The sequence below is a fragment of the Jaculus jaculus genome, chromosome 2 (assembly GCF_020740685.1).
Source record: "Jaculus jaculus isolate mJacJac1 chromosome 2, mJacJac1.mat.Y.cur, whole genome shotgun sequence".
Lineage (NCBI taxonomy): Eukaryota > Metazoa > Chordata > Mammalia > Rodentia > Dipodidae > Jaculus > Jaculus jaculus.
This window is the reverse complement of record NC_059103.1, coordinates 85,720,193-85,737,880: the sequence shown is the minus strand read 5'-3', so window position 1 is coordinate 85,737,880 and position 17,688 is coordinate 85,720,193. Positions and strand designations below refer to the sequence as shown.

At 40.1% G+C, this 17,688-nt stretch overlaps 1 pseudogene; it reads left to right on the top strand.

Annotated features, from left to right (window-relative positions):
• Window positions 1–10,232: 10,232 nt before the first annotated feature.
• On the top strand, window positions 10,233–11,489 carry LOC101596421 (annotated as a pseudogene).
• The last annotated feature ends 6,199 nt before the right edge of the window (window positions 11,490–17,688 follow it).

The following is a 17,688-nucleotide window of genomic DNA, read 5'->3' as shown; positions in this document are numbered from 1 at the left end:
AGGCCCTAGTGCACTCATTCTCTGTCTCTCTCGGTCTCTCTCTCTCTCCCTCTTTCTCTCTCTGTTGCTCTCAAATAAAAACAGGCAAAAAAAAAAAAAAAGAAAGTTAATATGAAGAGAATAATATCACCAAGAACTCTGCAAAACCAGTAACCAGCTATAATTTTGGAGTGCATTAAAAATATTGATAAAAGAATCATGCAGGTCAGTTTCTTTAGGTTTCAGTAAATTGGGAATATTAAGTGTGTACTCTTCTTTGAATACAGGAAAAAATTAGTGTCATCTGTCTCATTCTGTCCTTATCCCAGTAGACCCTGGAATCACCCAGCCTGTCTCATTTCTAGATGCTTTCCTCCTATAGTTTCTTCTTTTAATTGGATACCAGACTTGTATAATTGTTAATAGGTCTTAAGTACACTCTCTTTGCTCTTCTCCATCTGCAAATTCATGTGTGAATGTCCAAGTTTGGGGTTATCATTTGATCCCATTTCTTAGAGAGGCCATCCTTTATATAAATGCTGCTAATGTTATTTGGAAGATCCATAAACCTGAGAACATGGGACAGGAGTGACTATAGTGTATACAAATGGTACATTTATTTAATGTCATATTAAAATCCTCAGCATATGCAACCTGTCCCTTTTTCTATTATTCTTTCCTATCATGCCATATGTGACCCATGAGGAAATCTTAACCTTAACACAATTGTTATCAATTTTTTAATTTAAATTTTATTTATTTTTAAAGGAGAGAGAGTGTGAATGGGCACCCCAGGGCCACTAGAGCCACTGCAAGCAAATTCCAGATGCATGTGCCACCACATAGATCTGGCTTATGTAGGTACTGGGGAATTGAACCTGGGTCCTTAGGCTTTGTAGGCAAGTGCCATAAACACTAAGCAATCTCTCTAGCCAAATTGATACCAATTCTTAATGTAGCCTTTATCTTTCTTAAGTATTCTCAATTACTTTATGTTTACTCTCATTTTAGATATCATTCTAGACAATTCAGATGAATTTCATTGTTTTTACAATTTGTACTTAAATGCTAACACTTGTTTTTATGAAAAAAAAATCTCATGAAACTAATTTTCTCACAAAAACCAGTGTCTGGGAACACACTCTACTTCCAGATTAAAACCTTGTATGTGAATGTATTTAACTGCAAAAATATTTTAGTAGATTCCCACCCACCAACACTGTTTTCACAATGGCACAAGATGATGGTGATTACTGAAGTCAGTACTTTCCCCTTTCTTTCTAAACACAGAGTAGCTGAATTTCTAAGTTTTCTTAAAATTGACACAAATGATTTCCAGACAATGGCAGTAAGCAAATCTTCACTGCTGCAAGTTCTGACTGGTCTTGAAAAGTTGTCTTTCTCAGTGAATCTCTTCTTCCTCTCATTCACATGCAGCAAATCTTACAAAAACTCAAGGGATTAAGAGGACCCTATTTGACTGAATCACCTTTGACACCATCTTATTTACTTACTTATTACTTATTTATTTGGGATTCTCTGTGAATGAATACTGTGTCATATTAGTGAATAATATTTGACTATTTTAAGAACAGCAGTCATTATCATACATATTTAGCACATTCTCCAAATATCACATTGTAGTCTGTCATACCAAGGAGACTGTGATAACATTCTCATTATGTTTCTTCCCAATGGTACATCATTTTATATTAGTTTGAATACCTTTACTGCACTCAGAATTTCATTGTCCATCGTTTCTCATCAGCTTTTCAAGATAAAATTACTCCTGAGGCCAGAGGAAGAAATTAAACCCCCTAATTTGCACTATATCCTAACTCACTCTTTCTTATCACTGATGTTTAGGTCTTTCAATCTTTCACTGCCGTTGCTTTTCACATCCATGTTTCTTGGCTTTCCTTTTCTAATGAAATTTATCATTATATCCCCATTTTCTATCATGCCAATCACAATAAATTTCTCCTCCTGTCTTTCTTCTTCTTAGAGCTATACTTGCTTTCCTACCTGTTTCTATGCAATCACAAACATTTCCCAACTTTTGGACTGCTGAGCTTTGCTGTAGAAAATTACATAAGTCTGCCAAGTAGGACAGATTTATAGTTTCCAATTTCAGCTGGACTTTTAAAATTGCTCGTCATTCCTTTCACTCAAATGACTTTTGGGGTGATATCCCTGACCTACACGAAGGTGTGAACATGCATCTTGCTTCCACAACATCTAGTATTAATTTCTGGGCATCTAGTGGAGACTTTTGGACATACCAATTTGTGAATTTATGAACTGCAATAAATACAGTAGGTTGCCCAGTCTTCTCTACACTCCTTCAGCTCTCACTTGTCCTCACATTCTTGTGCACAGCTGCTTGTGAAAACCACACCATGGCCAATTGTCATCCTAAAATGCCAGCTTCAGAACCAGAGATGTCATCAACTGTGGCACTGAGATACCTTTAGGGAGAACCAGAATGATAAAGGTTCTTAAACAAATGAAAATTTAATACATAAGCAGTAGCTAGCTTTTCCACATACAATTATTGTAAGTCCCAACATTTATACACTGTATGGAATCAGTCTTAAAAATTCAAAAGAAGATACTATAATGTATACATTTTTTTCATTTCCTTGTAGATATGTGTACATATAACCATACATGTATATTATCAGGGTTACAATAGCCTCCTATTGAATAAAGAATATCTCCTTTGTGTATGATATGTGTGATATATATACATGCATATATGTATGCTTGTATACATGTGTGTACATACTTGTGGATACCAAAGCTGATGTCAATGTCTTCGTTGATGTCACTCCATTCTATATACTGAGGCAGGGTATTGCACTTGAACTCAGAGTTTGCAGATTTTGCTAGTCTAGCTAGCCATGTTTGCCTCAGAATATCCTGTCTCTGTCTTCAAAGTGCTGGAGTTAAATGCTGGCTGGCTGACCCATTTGGCAGTTTATACAAATTCTGTGGATCTTAACTCCATCCCTTATGCTTGTGCAGCAAATACTTTATCCACTAAGCCATCTGCCCAGCCTCTTTCCCTCTAATTTTTACCAAGCCATGATTTGTTCTTCTATAGTTATGTAGTAATTATAAACTGACCGTGAATCTTTAGTTCACCTTCCATATTTCCCATATTACTTGCAATTGAAAATTATTGTGATTATAAACACCTAGAAAGGAGGACTATATGGGCAGAGTACTATGCTCCATGTACAATGTACCATAGAAGGCAAAGGTGTTTGTGTTGGTAGACAGCACTTGGCTCAGCCTTCAAAGTGGTGTATGTTACTGGAGTAAGGACAGGAATATTTACTTGAGTTTGAGAAGACAATTTTCACCTTTTTTTCAGAAGGGAACACACATATTTAGAAAATAAAAATTAATTTTTTCTCAGTCAAAAGATGAAAACTGATCTATTCCAAAAAAGAGTTGCTAAACTAGATTTAAGTAAAATAATCAATTAAGCACCACTAGGCATGACTTCAGTAGAAAATGCAGCCATGGATAACATATACATGACTGATGCCAATCAAAATAATGTCACTTGAAGCATGCCCACGTGAGTTAAAACCAAACTTACCAACTCATCACAAATTGCTACTAAGGAATGAAATTACAAAATTTATGCTGTTAAGTTTTATTTTGGTAATTTTCATTTTTCTATATTGCAAATTTAGTTAAGATATCTTACAAACACCCTGTAACATATTTATAGAAATACACCTTCCATTTTTTATTTTGAGTAAGTGTCTCACTAAATTGGTCACTGGCCTAGAACTTTCTTTGACCCAGGCTGTCCTTGAGTTCAGCATCCCCCCTGCCTTAGCCTCCTAAGTAACTGAAATTATAGACCTACACTTTCAGACTCACTAGCATTTGCTTTGTACTCATTATCACTGTTGGTTATTTGGAAGATGGGTCTCCTGGTATTGTACTACACAAAGCACTTGCAAGCACACACATAGAAGCTGTACAGCCACCTTTTTTCTCTTACTAGTGGTCTTCAGGGTTGGTCATTAATATCAAAGCCTGCACTTTTTCTTGAGGTTATCCTTTGGAATATCACAAACAGAATTATGAGTTGTAAGATTTTAACAGGGAAGTTGGATACAAGAGTTTGCTGAGTTTTTGTGTTTTTTTTGGAGGGGGGGAGTTTGTTTCCAGAAGCTCAGACAACTCTCAGTCTCTGCTCCCCTCCAGGACTGTGAGTGTCAAAACTCATCTGTTTATGTGGGGTCTAGTGATGCAACTAAAGCAATTTCACAGGCCTCCTCAGGCCCTCATGAGTGCATAGGAAGTGCAGTTAACTGCTGAACCATTTCTATAACCCTGTTTTTAGATTTATTCTGAGAACAATAATGTTTTCTGCAAATAATTCTGCCTTCTAAACAAAAGAATATCTTCTTCATTAAATGTGCCAAAATCAGTTTTGTAGCTGTAGCCAGTTTTATTGTGTGTAAACCTGTGTGAAGATACTTTTAAAAAGGAACCTTAAAATACAACCTCATGCGGGCTGGAGAGATGGCTTAGCGGTTAAGTGCTTGCCTGTGAAGCCTAAGGACCCCAGTTCGAGGCTCGGTTCCCCAGGTCCCACATTAGCCAGATGCACAAGGGGGGGTGCACGCGTCTGGAGTTCGTTTGCAGTGGCTGGAAGCCCTGGCACGCCCATTCTCTCTCTATCCCTCTATCTGTCTTTCTTCCTGTGTCTGTCGCTCTCAAATAAATAAATGAACAAAATATTAAAAAAAAAAATAAAACCTCATGCTAGGAACAAAGTAAAACCTGTCATTGATAAAAATCTGTGAAGCTGACATTCCTTGGAGACTGTCGGATGCCTCCTCAAGTCAGTAATGGTTAAGGGATTGTTGGAAGGCAGGACAATATTTATAGCCTTAAGACATAGAAGGGGAGGGTGGATGAAAGGGTAGGACAGATGGATGTGAAAGAAGTCATTTGTGGTTCAGAAATTAAATTTCATACTCTTAATTATTCAAGCTATTTTAATAATTTTTATTGTGGATGAACCAATAATTCAAAAATTCCAGTCAAGGTTGTCCTCAAAAGGTAAATTAAACTCCTGAGTAATAATTTCCACAAAAAATTGAATCTTAGAATGTAGCTTTGAGGGAAGATGTTATTCTATTATGTGTTAGGGCAATATTTTATTATAGGCAGTGTTTGTTTTAAATTATTTGTTTTACTCTGTACATAGGTAACCTGTGTGTGTGTGTGTGTGTGTTGTGTCCTAAACAAGAGAATGACTGAGAAAAAAAAATGTTTGCAAGTCCTGACACATATTTTCTTTTTGAGGCAAACCCAAAGGGCAACCTTTTGTTTATGAGACAAAGAGAGAGAGAGACAGAGTGAGTGAGTTTGCACACCAGGGCCTCCAGCCACTGCAATAAAACCCCAGATATTTGTACCCCCTTGGGCACATGTGCAACCTTGCATGCTTGTGTCACTGTGTCTCTGGCTTATGTGGAAACTGGAGAGTTGAGCATGTGTCCTTAGGCTTCACAGGCAAGTGCCTCAACAGCTAAGCCATCTCTCCAGCCCCTTCACACTAATCTTGAACAAAGAGTGCAGAGAAGATACCACTTGGGTTAGTGTCAATAGGTACCCAAAGAATGAATACATTTGAAATGACCTCTTTAATGGGTGGACACAAAAGTGCACCTACTCTGAATCCATGACACTAGTCAATGGGACAGAAGTGAAAGTTATAGCTGTTTTACTCAATTTCACCTGAGTAAATTAATGAGGCATAGGGAGGTAGCTGCCTGGGTGCGCACCACATTGTGGTGCCCTACAGTGACAATTGTGTCAACTAGGCATTATAAGCACACTGTATCTGTATCATGTCATTTCCTGCAGGTCTAGATTTCTATATATTTTCTAATGGTCCAGCTCCCCTAGACACATGCTAGGTGAATAATACATAAGTATTTAAAAAAACAATTCTCACTCTATTTTGGAATCTTCATTAATTTTTGTTGAGAGAACTTTTAAGGAAAGATAAATTTGAAAGGTAAGTTATAAGTCTCCATTAATAGGGTCATTATGGGATAAAACTGCATCTTCATGGTTATCAGATTTTTTTTTCCCAGTGGTGCCAGTTTCTCTTAAATTCTTCTTTGACTCAAATTTCTATAGCTACAAGTTTTATTATGCAAATATATTTCTCTTAAAATTGAATATTTTTTTCTTATCTTTTACTGTATCTGTCTAACCAACCAGACAGGTGCTGTCAGGCATAGGCCGGAGCTTCCAGGTGAAAAGCCTGAGCTGCCAGGCATGGCTAAGGACTCTCTGGAAGCCCAGCACACCTCGACCTAGGCTTCACACAAGGCCCTGTGACCTTCAGTCAGTTGCCTAGGAAACTCCTTATATTGTATCAGCCAGCAACCTTCACACAGACAATGCCCCTGCGACCCTCTTCCCACCACTATGTAGATCACCTGACTCTCTCCTTACATGCTGGAATTAACATTCTTAGGTGAGCAATCCCCCTAGGACCTTCCTGCTCTCTCTCAACTGCTTATAAACCCATTTTCCTACTGAATAAACAGAGCTACTTCCTGAAGTTGTCTCCTGGGTGTATTTCCCATCATGCTCACATCTGCTCAAGACCCTGCTCTCTGGTTGCCAGGATACTTTCAGGAACCATGGCCCTGAGGATCCAGGGACCCACTGAGTTGTGCCAGGGTAGGTGAATGCTCTCCCAGATGGACAATCAGACAATTGTCTGGGAGGGGGGTTGGACATCGGCCCCCTGTGGCCTTGCCTCCATATTTTGAGGGCAGGCAGGTTTCTCTTTTTCCTCCTTTACTTTTGGTTCATGCCATCATCTTGGTGTTTCCATCCTTTTTCTATCATGGGTAATACTGTTTCCCACCAAAAGGAATCACAGATTTGTGCATTAAGGGCTCTCCTGAAAGTTAAGGAATTAAGCTCACCCAGAGATAGGCTATCTCCTTCTGGGAAGAAGTACTCCAGATCACCCCCTGGAGGATTTCTGGGACCTATGTCATGCAGCCACATAGCTTATCTAGCCATGAGACAAAAAGTTCAGGAAGGGAATTTCCTCTTACTCCCTTTTCATCTCCTTTCAAGTTTCCCCACTAGCGCAGTGTGAAACTTCAAGCTAGCTGCTCAAGTGCTTCAAAGCAGCTCAGGTCTGGCGGTGTGCTCATACATACCAAGTGTTTCTGCTCAGCTTCATGGTGGTCCTGGCCCCCTCCTTTGAAAGGCCCAAGAATTCAGAAGCCCAGAAATATTATCACGCTCCAAAGGGAGCTTAAGCGGGCCCCTGCATACCTCAAACTCCAGGCTTTTTTTTTTTTTTTTAATTTTTATTTATTTATTTGAGAGCAACAGACACAGAGAGAAAGACAGATAGAGGGAGAGAGAGAGAATGGGCGCTCCAGGGCTTCCAGCCTCTGCAAACGAACTCCAGACGTGTGCGCCCCCTTGTGCATCTAGCTAACGTGGGACCTGGGGAACCAAGCCTCAAACCGGGGTCCTTAGGCTTCACAGGCAAGCGCTTAACCACTAAGCCATCTCTCCAGCCCAACTCCAGGCTTTTACTCTCTGTTGAAAGCAAGTAAAGAATCCCTCTTCTCATTATATCAGAGCCCGCTCCTAATATAAACTAAGTAAAAAGGGCATGAGATAGCCCTCAAGGATGGGAAATAAATAATAAAGTAAACCACTTATTTGGTTTCTGTAAATAGCCCACACCATAAGCAGTAGCAGCCTGCCTCAGACCACCAAGGTCATAGGAGACTGATACCACACTCTGCTACTCCCACCCAAGGACCTGCGCAAATGCTGACCACCAAGGTCATAGGAGACTGATTGGTCTAACGCACAGGCTTTGTTAGAAACCCTATAAAAACTGTCCCGTTCCTGAATTCGGGGCTCTGCAGTCCTCTACCCCTGTGCGGTGTATGACTGTGGGCCCCAGTGCGCTTGGAATAAAATCCTCTTGCAGTTTGCATCAAGACCACTTCTCGTGAGTGATTTGGGGTGTCGCCATATCCGGGCAGAGCGTGGGGTCCTCGTTTTGGGGGTCTTACACCTTAAGTGCCACCCAGGCCAGCAGCATCTCAGCCATTGCCTCCCGTGCCTACCAGACCAAACACTGTGTGAGAGCCGGGGAGCAGGGCAGGGCTGATCTGAAGGTAGTGAGTCATGCAAGCTCTCGCCCTGCCAAGCCTCCACCTTCTGACTCCATGAAGCAGCAAAAGAAGAAGGAAAAAAAAGAGGTTTAAGCTGGGCATGGTGGTGTACACCTTTAATCCCAGCACTCGGGAGGCAGAGGTAAGAGGATCACTGTGAGTTCAAGGCCAGCCTGAGACTATATAGTAAATCCCAGGTCAACCTGGACCAGAGTAAAACTCTACCTCAAAACAAAACAAAACAAAACAAAAAAGTTTAACTAAAGCCTATAGTGAGCTGAAACTTTACATAAACAATGCCATACTTTGTTACATGATAGTATAAATATAATTAGTAAGTTTACGTTCTAGGCCAACATTGACTTACATAGAGAATTATTGAAAATAGCAAAATTCTCTGTGAGGTGTTGACTCATAATTTGCCAGGTATTTGTAAAAAGATTGTAATGCCGTGTTACTTCAAAGAAGGAGGCAACTGGTCTGACTTCCAGGTCAGCCTGCCTCAAGAAAGAAACAAAACTTTGCCTTAGTTACTCCTAATAAAAGCATTTACAAATGTATTAGAGGTATTGATGACGTGAAATTGTTTTAATCTAGACTACTTGCCGGTCAGTGAGTAATAAGATTAATCAATTTGGTGTAGTTTCTCTTAATAGTCTTATAAAAATGATGGTAAATTATGGGGTGAGATGAGTTGATTGAAGATACTGGGAAGGAACTTTTCAAGGTTGTACATAGAATGCTTTTTGAAAATGCTTTTTGAGTGGTACTTAGATCAGAAAATTAAACATTTTTCAACTGTTTATACAAACTCTTAAGGATGCCTTAAGTGATTTAATTTCAGTGACTACGACTTTTATGCTCCTGTTAGGTAAAATATGTTGGGATAGCTTGCTTAAGCTTTATCAAATTTAAGTTATAGGTAAAACCTAAAATTGTTTTATGTTAATAAAAATTTCTATGGCACTTAATATCAATGGCTATCAAGATTATGCTAAAACCACTGGTTGTCAAATGGTGTTTGTTCTTTCAAAACAGAGTTGTCAAGGGTTATATTAGAGCTTAACTGTTTTGGCTCAACAAAGACCAGATTCTGCTCTATTGTATATAAAGTAACTGTCTCATTTCTGGCATCTCAAGTCCAGTGCTGATAACAAAATTAGCTCCTAAGACACATTCCCTACTTTAGGGCACAGTCTCATGCTCAAACAGTGGTCCTCATCTGACAGAAATAATTTCAAGCTCTGTGATTCTGTTTCCAATGTTCTCTGGGTAATTGGTACCTACACAGATATCTAAACTAATCAAAGATATTTTCAAACATAAGTGCTAAGACTTTATACTGTCTTACTCATCTTTTCTGACAATTTCTATGTTAAATTGATGGGTTTGTTTATAAAGTAATTGGTATTATTTTCAATACTGATAACAGGTTATGCCAGTATTTATAACTATTAGATATTTAAAGTGTAAGCTATGCCTATTTTCTATCCCTCACATATGGCTTACACTGCCATACGATGACAAAATTTTTAAAAGCTGGACAAAATAACTTTAAGAAGCTCTTGTGCCATTCCTTAACTCAAATCATTTCAGTAATAAAATGTGCTCTATATGTACGTACATCCAGGATGGTATAACTTCTTTTCTAAGTGTATTAATAACCTATGTAGAAGCCAAAACCAATTGGAATCATCTGTGCTAAAAAGGCCAGTATTTTGGCCTGTGTGCCCAGGTCATGAGGCCACTGGATATGATGGGACATTTCTACACTGGCTCCCTGGCAAACCTTCCTGATCAGGGAGGCTATGGAGACCCAAACAAAAACTGGTGTACAATCTGAAGTAGGAGAGTCAAATTGAAGAACAATCAGTACTCCTGGCTTCCCCAAAAAGGGAAAAGTAATTGGTCACATGGTCCTGACTCATCCTAACAGACAGAAACACCAGTGAGTTATAGGGCTACTTCTGTGTCCAAGGGAGGAAATAAACAAGACCTTAGAACATGTTGTCTCCATCTCTAACCCTCCAGCTGCTGCCTCATCCCATGGCCAGGGGAGTTGCCCATGTAGAAGACCAGCTAGAAACTCAAGGCCTGAACCTGGAGCCAGACCCCCTCCTCCTCCCACCATGGTCAATGATCCACCAGTACCTGCCTTACTGTGGGCCCAGGAAGTGGGCCACTTCTTGGCAGGTTGTGCCCGCAAGCTGCTGCTGCAGTTGGGGGTGCTGTTGTGCACCATCCTCCTCCTGCTTTGGGTGTCTGTCTTCCTATATGGTTCCTTCTACTACTCCTACATGCCAACAGTCAGCCACCTCAGCCCTGTGCATTTCTACTACAGGACTGACTGTGATTCTTCTACCACCTCACTGTGCTCCTTCCATGTTGCCACTGTCTTGCTGGCTAAGACTGGACGTGATCAGGTACTGATGCATGGACAGCCATATCATGTCACCTTAGAGCTTGAGTTGCCAGAGTCTCCTGTGAATCAAGATTTGGGCATGTTCTTAGTCACTGTTTCATGTTACACCAGAGGCGGCCGAATCATCTCCACGTCTTCACATTTGGTAATGCAGCATTACCGCTCTGACTTGCTTCAGATGCTTGACACCTTTGTCTTCTCCAGCCTCCTGCTGTTTGGCTTTGCTGAGCAGAAGCAGCTGCTGGAGGTGGAACTTTATGCGGACTATAGAGAGAACTCATATGTGCCGAAAACAGGAGTGATTATTGAGATCCACAGCAAGCACATCCAGATGTATGGAGCCTACCTCCGCATCCATGCCCACTTCACTGGGCTCAGGTACCTGCTGTATAACTTCCCCATGACCAGTGCCTTAGTGGGTGTTGCCAGCAACTTCACCTTTCTCAGTGTCATTGTGCTGTTCAGCTACATGCAGTGGGCGTGGGGGGGGGGGGTTCATCTGGCCCCGACATCGTTTCTCTTTGCAGGTTAATATCTGCAGAAGGGATGGCTCTAAAACGGAAGCCAGGCATAGGGCCTCCCCCCATCAGCCAGGGCCCGAAGGTCAGGAGTCTACCCAAAAGTCAGATGTGAAAGATGGTGAGAGCCCTGAAGATCCCTCAGGGACAGGGACAGAGAGCCAGCTGCCTGAGAAAAAACCAGACCAGAAGCCCCCGAATGGAGAAGAGGAGCTGGAGCCAGAGGCCAGTGATGGTTCGGGCTCCTGGGAAGATGCACCTTTGCTGACCTCTGCCTCTGCCCTCGCCCCTGAGACTCTGGGAAGCTCTGAGTCCTCTAAAGGCACCATCAGACAGTGCCCTACCTGCTCCAGTTCCTGAACAAGAGGGCAGATTCCTCACATTCCAGCACTTTCCCATCTGATTCTCCCGTGTTGTTCCCTTAATAAACTATTTTGTGCCCAAAGAAAAAAAACTAACTAAAGATGTCAAAAGGGTTATTTTCAAATCTAGAATACACACACACACACACACACACACACACACACATATATATATATATATATATGATTCTGACTATTCAAAAGGCTCCCTTATACTGGAATGGTGAATCTCTTCTAACTTATGCGAGAACATCTTTAAGTATTTAAAAAAGGCACTATGGCAGACTGTTATCAAGGTTAAATGTTGTGTATATCTTTCTGATAACTCTGCTAATATCTCATCTGTTTTACAAGCCATATGGAAACAAAATCAGGCCATGTCACACACTACTGTGCCATTCGATGAACAGTTCTGGAAGAAAATCTCAGCCAACTCATGCTCAGATGGTCCACAGACAATCCAACCCCATCTACCTGAGTCCCCTTGACCACAGAAATGATAGTTCTGAATGGGACCAGTTTGCTGTGTACTCACTTCTCATTAACTCTTTCCTTTTATTCTTTCTCCCCAATGTTCTCTTCCAAGACTATCTCTCTGCACTCCATCAATACAGTTCCAGGGTCCATTAGAGTAGTTCCCATCTCTGAGAGAGACTCTTTAACTGCCACAACTTCTTGCCCCATTAAGCAGGAAATAGTTAATGGTATGACTTCATCATCCTCGTTCTCTAACAGCAGTTAGAGGTGTCTTCTCATGACAGGGAGAAATAAGTGGGGTTTGAGTTAGAGTGACTGGACCCCTGAAGGTAAGAAAGGCAGGAAAGTTTTCCAAAGAACTGTTTTTTTTTTTTTTTTTTTTAAATTTCCAAGTCCCTCAGGGGCACAGGTGGGGCCCAGATCTCAACCAGCCTGCATTGCTGCCATTGTGTGCTCTGCATCCCAGATGCTGCAGGACCCTCTTTAATGCCAGCCAGGTTATGCCTCTCTGTCTGTCTAGCTCCAAACTGACCAGAGCTGAATGTTTCCTCAATATTTCCATAACCAGGACCACATGTGTCAAGGCATCTGCCCTTCTATGGTGAAAAAGGGTAACCAACCCACAAATAGATATTTCCTCTGCCACTTATTGTTCCCCAGTCTTGATTGTTTCACAGGTGTATATCTATGAGGAAGAAGACACGGTCTATAAACTCCATCTACACCAACCAAGAGAGAGATTTTCATCCCTCTGCTGGTGGGCCCTGTCGTGATGCTATCTCTGGGTGCCTCTGGTAACCAACAGCTTCAAATCTTTCCAGAGACTATTGAACTCTCCCATAGGTGTGGTACTTCAAAACTGTCTAGCCTTAGACCTCATTACTGCTGAACATGGGGGGACATGTGCGGTCTTGAGAAAAAAATGTTGTTTTATTTGATAATGAATCAAATGCTGTTGAACAAAATGTTAAAACTCTCAAAAAACTCAACAAGGAGATGCTTGACCACTACAAGCCTAAGGACCATACCACCTGTACTCTCATCCTTTAGTCACTTGGCTTCTTCACCTCCTTGCTATAGGAACTCTGTTACTTTTAGTCCCCTGCCTCATCAAATTTCTCAGAGAACAAATAACTAATATTGCTAAGGTTGCTACTAATCAGGTCCTTGTGCACCATCTAGCTCAATCTGAACCTATGATTGACTATAAAGATTTCACTTAATATGATGACACCTCCCCATTCTAAACACAAAGGCAGAGTTGTCGGGCACTGTCAGGCACAGGCTGGATCCTTCAGGAGATGGGCCTGAGCTTCCAGGCATGGTTAAGGACACCCTGGAATACAGGATATCTCTCCCTTTACAAGCCTGGCACACCTGGACTTGGGTTTTGCTCATAGCCCTATGACCTTTGGCCAGTTGCCTAGGAAACGCCTTACAGGGTATCAGCCAGCAGCCTTCAGAGGGTCCATCCCCCTACAATCCTCTTCCCACCACTATGTAGATCACCTGACTCTCTCCCTACATGCTGGAATGAATGTTCCTAGGCAAACAACCTTTAAACCCACCAATCCCCTTAGGACTCCCTTCCTGCTCTCTCTCAGCTGCTTATAAACACATTTTCCTATTGAATAAACTGAGCTACTACCTGAAGTCGTCTCCTGGGTATATTTCCCATCATGCTCACGGCTGCTCAAGACCCTCCTTTCCACAGTAGCCTTCAGTGAACTGGAGTCCCGAGGATCCAGGGACCCACACCAACCTAGTTTAATAATTTGTAAGTTTTGTTATAAAATATAAACAATTTATATTTAAGCTGCATGTTATTTTAACTTTTTATTTATATTCCTGTTCAGTTATAGCTTATTTTTAGTTTTCTTCTCATTCTGTTCTTTTTTTTTCTTTTTTCTTTTTTTTTTTTTTTTTTTTGAGGCAAGGCCAATAGACTGTTCTTTTTTATACAAGAGAGACAGACAGAAAGAGAGAGAATTGTCAGGCCAGGGCCTCCAGACACTACAATCTAACTCCAGATGTGTGCTCTCCCTTGTGTGCTTGCTTCACTTTTTCCATCTGGCTCAGGTGGGACCTGGAGAGTTAAACATGAGTCCTTGGGCTTCTCAGGTGAGTGTCTTAACCATTAAGCCATCTCTCAGGCCTTCTTCTCAACTTCTTTTGAACGTTTCTGCATTTTCTCTTAATTTAAAACATTTTATTGACAATTTTATGCAATTTAAACATAATTTCCTCCAAGTACCTTTTCTTATCCCATTCTTCCCCTTCTTTTATCCAGTTTGTCCTTCTACTAATTTGATGCCATGTATTCTTCTTACCGTTCTCTATCATCAATTACAAAATGTTGATGGTCCCAATATTGTTCAGGTCTTCTGAAGTTAATGACACTTCCATAAGATATAAATACAACGAATACTTCATGTCTGGGTGACCACATTTCAATGCTGTCTTCCCCATACTCTGGATCTTGCATTATTTCTGCCCCTCCTTCTATAACATTTCCTCAGCCTTGGAGGGTGTGCTGAAGATGTGGCACTTACTACTTCTGAGCACTCATTCGCTTACTCTCAGCACTTATATGAATTTTGAGTCTCCTCTAAATCACCATCAGTTGCAAAAGGAAGTTTCTATGTAAGAGCATAAACATAAATATTTAGAGGAAAATCTAATGGGCACTGCATCAATTTATCCAAACAATAGAAGCTGACTCCTAGGGTCTATGATTTTCAAAGCAACAAGCCCTTGACTGGGTTCTCAGAACCAGAAACAAATTACTTTCTGTGGAGTAGACCTCAAATTCAACCAGAGATCAGTTCATTATCCTCGTAAGTGTTGTCACTTCTGTTGCTCCAGTGAGCACACCTTCTCTAATTGGTTTTATAATTCACATGCTCTCATTCTGGGAAAGATTACTGATAGCTATTCTCCCCAAGCAGCCTATATAGCACTTTCTAGTACTGTGATAGCAAGCCAAAATAAAGGAGGCTTTCTGTTGAGTTCCCTTATTTCCTTAAACTGAAGATGTCTTTAGCACTAGGGTCTTGCCAGTGAGTTCTGGTGGGCAAACAAGAATGTTTACAATAGTCTGTATGATTTGGAGTGGGGATTATGGACATTCTTGATGAACACCTAATCAGGAGGCATACCATTACTGGTACCAGAACTTTCCTATAGCAATTTATTTTTCTGGGGGCAGCATAATCCACTCTCTTTGGGTACTTATGTCAAACCACTCTCCCTTTCTCTCTCTTCTCTCTTTCTTACTTTCTTTCTTTTTCAGTTTTTTGAGGTAGGATTTTGCTCTAGCCCAGGCTGATCTGGAATTCACTCTTTAGTCTCACAATGGCCTCAAACTCACAGTGATCCACCTACCTCTGCCTCCCAAGTGCGGGGATTAAAGGTGTGAGCCACCATGCTTGGCTCTCTCTCTCTATCTCTCTCTTTCTTGATATTTTTAATTAATTATGAAGTAAGTAGGTTTTTATATGCCCTTATTCCTGTCATTGCATATTTTTCTTCTCATATCCATTCTTAATCATTGGTGCCTATTTTCTCATTTTATGTATTCACCAAGATTTTATCCTAAACTCTGATTTTAACTATCACCCATGTGCTAGTGACTTTCCAAAATGACCTGAATATACTGTCATCACTGATTACTTCTATTTGAACATTATTATTTTAAGAGAGCATCAATTTTTTAAAGAAAAAATAAGTTGATAGTCACAATTCTATAAGAAGCTTTACAGATGAATCAATCTTTAGCTTTGTATTTTACCTAATGTCAATACTTGATTGAGGGGAATCTATTGGCATTTATTAAATATCTAAAATATCAATTGGTTGTAGCTTAAAATCTTCTCCATCTATATGGATAAATCCAGAAAACAGCACCACTTGTTGCTGAATTTCCCAAAATTCATTTATAAAGTAACACATCCTTGGTCCATGTTCTTTTTTATTATGCATATGCAAAATCACAGAATTTTATCAAGAGTATACAAGTGAATATTTTTTAATTACTTATCTTCTGAATTCAGAATTGATTATCATTGTACCATTTGAACAATTACATATCTTTTGTTTCTAACAATATTACCTATACAGGCTGTGGAGATGGCTTAGTGCTTAAGGTGCTTGTCTGTGAAGCCTAAGGATCCAGGTTCAATTTTCCAGTATCCACATAAGCCAGATGCATTAGGTGCCTGCATCTGGAGATCATATGCAGTGGTTGGGGTCCCTAGCATGCCCATTCTATTTCCCTCTCTCCCTCTCAAATAAGTAAAGGAATAAAATTTAAAATACTGCCTATTTATTAGAAAAATAGAGGCTGAGAATGGGCAAAACAGAGCCTCTTGCTCCTAGAAACCTGCAAACTAACTCTAACTGTATGTCAGCACCACTTGGTACATCTGGATTTGTGTGTGTGCTGAGAAATAGAACCCAGGCTTCCAGGGTTTGAAGAAAGCTAGCCTCAAAGACCTGATTCTATAGTTTTGCTCTCAATGAATTTCTCATAATAATACCATCAATATAAAATTCCACCATATCATAATCCTTGTAAAATATTTCAATTAATACTTACTGATCTTAGATTAAGTAAAACTTTTTTGTTATGACATCCAAGATACTCATTTCCTTTCTTACTTGTGCTGTATGTCCAAACACTATTTTTAGTGTTCAAGACTATGTCCCCACTTGCTGGTTGTTGTGGCGCACACCTTTAATCAAAACACTTTGGAGGCAGAGGTAGAAGGATCACTGTGAGTTTAAAGCCAGCCTGATACTACATTTGAATTCCAGGTCAGCTTGAGCCACAGCGAGAGCCTGCCTCAAAAAATAATAAATTAAAAATTAAAAAGAAAGCCAGTCCTCTCTCTACTTGTACTCTACCTAGGTACACACTCTCCTCTGGGTGGAAAAAAAAATCCATGTGCTCTTTAAACGGTGTACCTCCCAACTCCCTTGTAGTTCTATGTGCCTTTCATAACAGAAAATTATTACAGCTTTTTATTTTTGCTTTGCAATGGTGTTGATCAAAGTAAGGATCTTGTGGCATGGCAAGAAAGCACTCTACCACTGAGCTGTGCTGCTAGTCCAATTTCTTTGAGGAAGATGTCCTTAAATCAGTTAGCCAATTTTATCACACTACTTTGACACACTCAATCACATTGTTTATCATAGCAAATTATATATGCTTGAAATCTAGCTGTTGCTCCCTGCAGGCTATAAAGACAAGGAGGGGGTAGCATTGATTTTTTAGATGCAAAACTAATCGTATTGTTAAACTTGGACAGCATTTGATTCACAAAGAATTGATAGTTAAGTAAAATTAATAGGATATATTACTTAAGTATAATGGCATCAGGTAATTATACTATGTGCTATTGAATTGAACATATAATAATGAATCATGAAATTCCAGTTTTTAGGCAGTTTATAGACTAATTAGCCATAAAAGAGCCAAGTTCATTCAAGGCAATGAAAAATCAGCCATTTATTATTGCCAATACCTATTACAGCAAATAATTTCCCTAGAAGAATATTGGAAAATTTACCTCAGTAATTCTTCCATATGCTATCACTTTCTCTTACAGTTCACCATCATGGTGCTTCCCTGCTTGTCTGACACAATGCCTTGTCCATAAGAAGTAGGAACAGGCATCTACAATTTATAAAGTAAATAACATATTACAAATAGCCACATT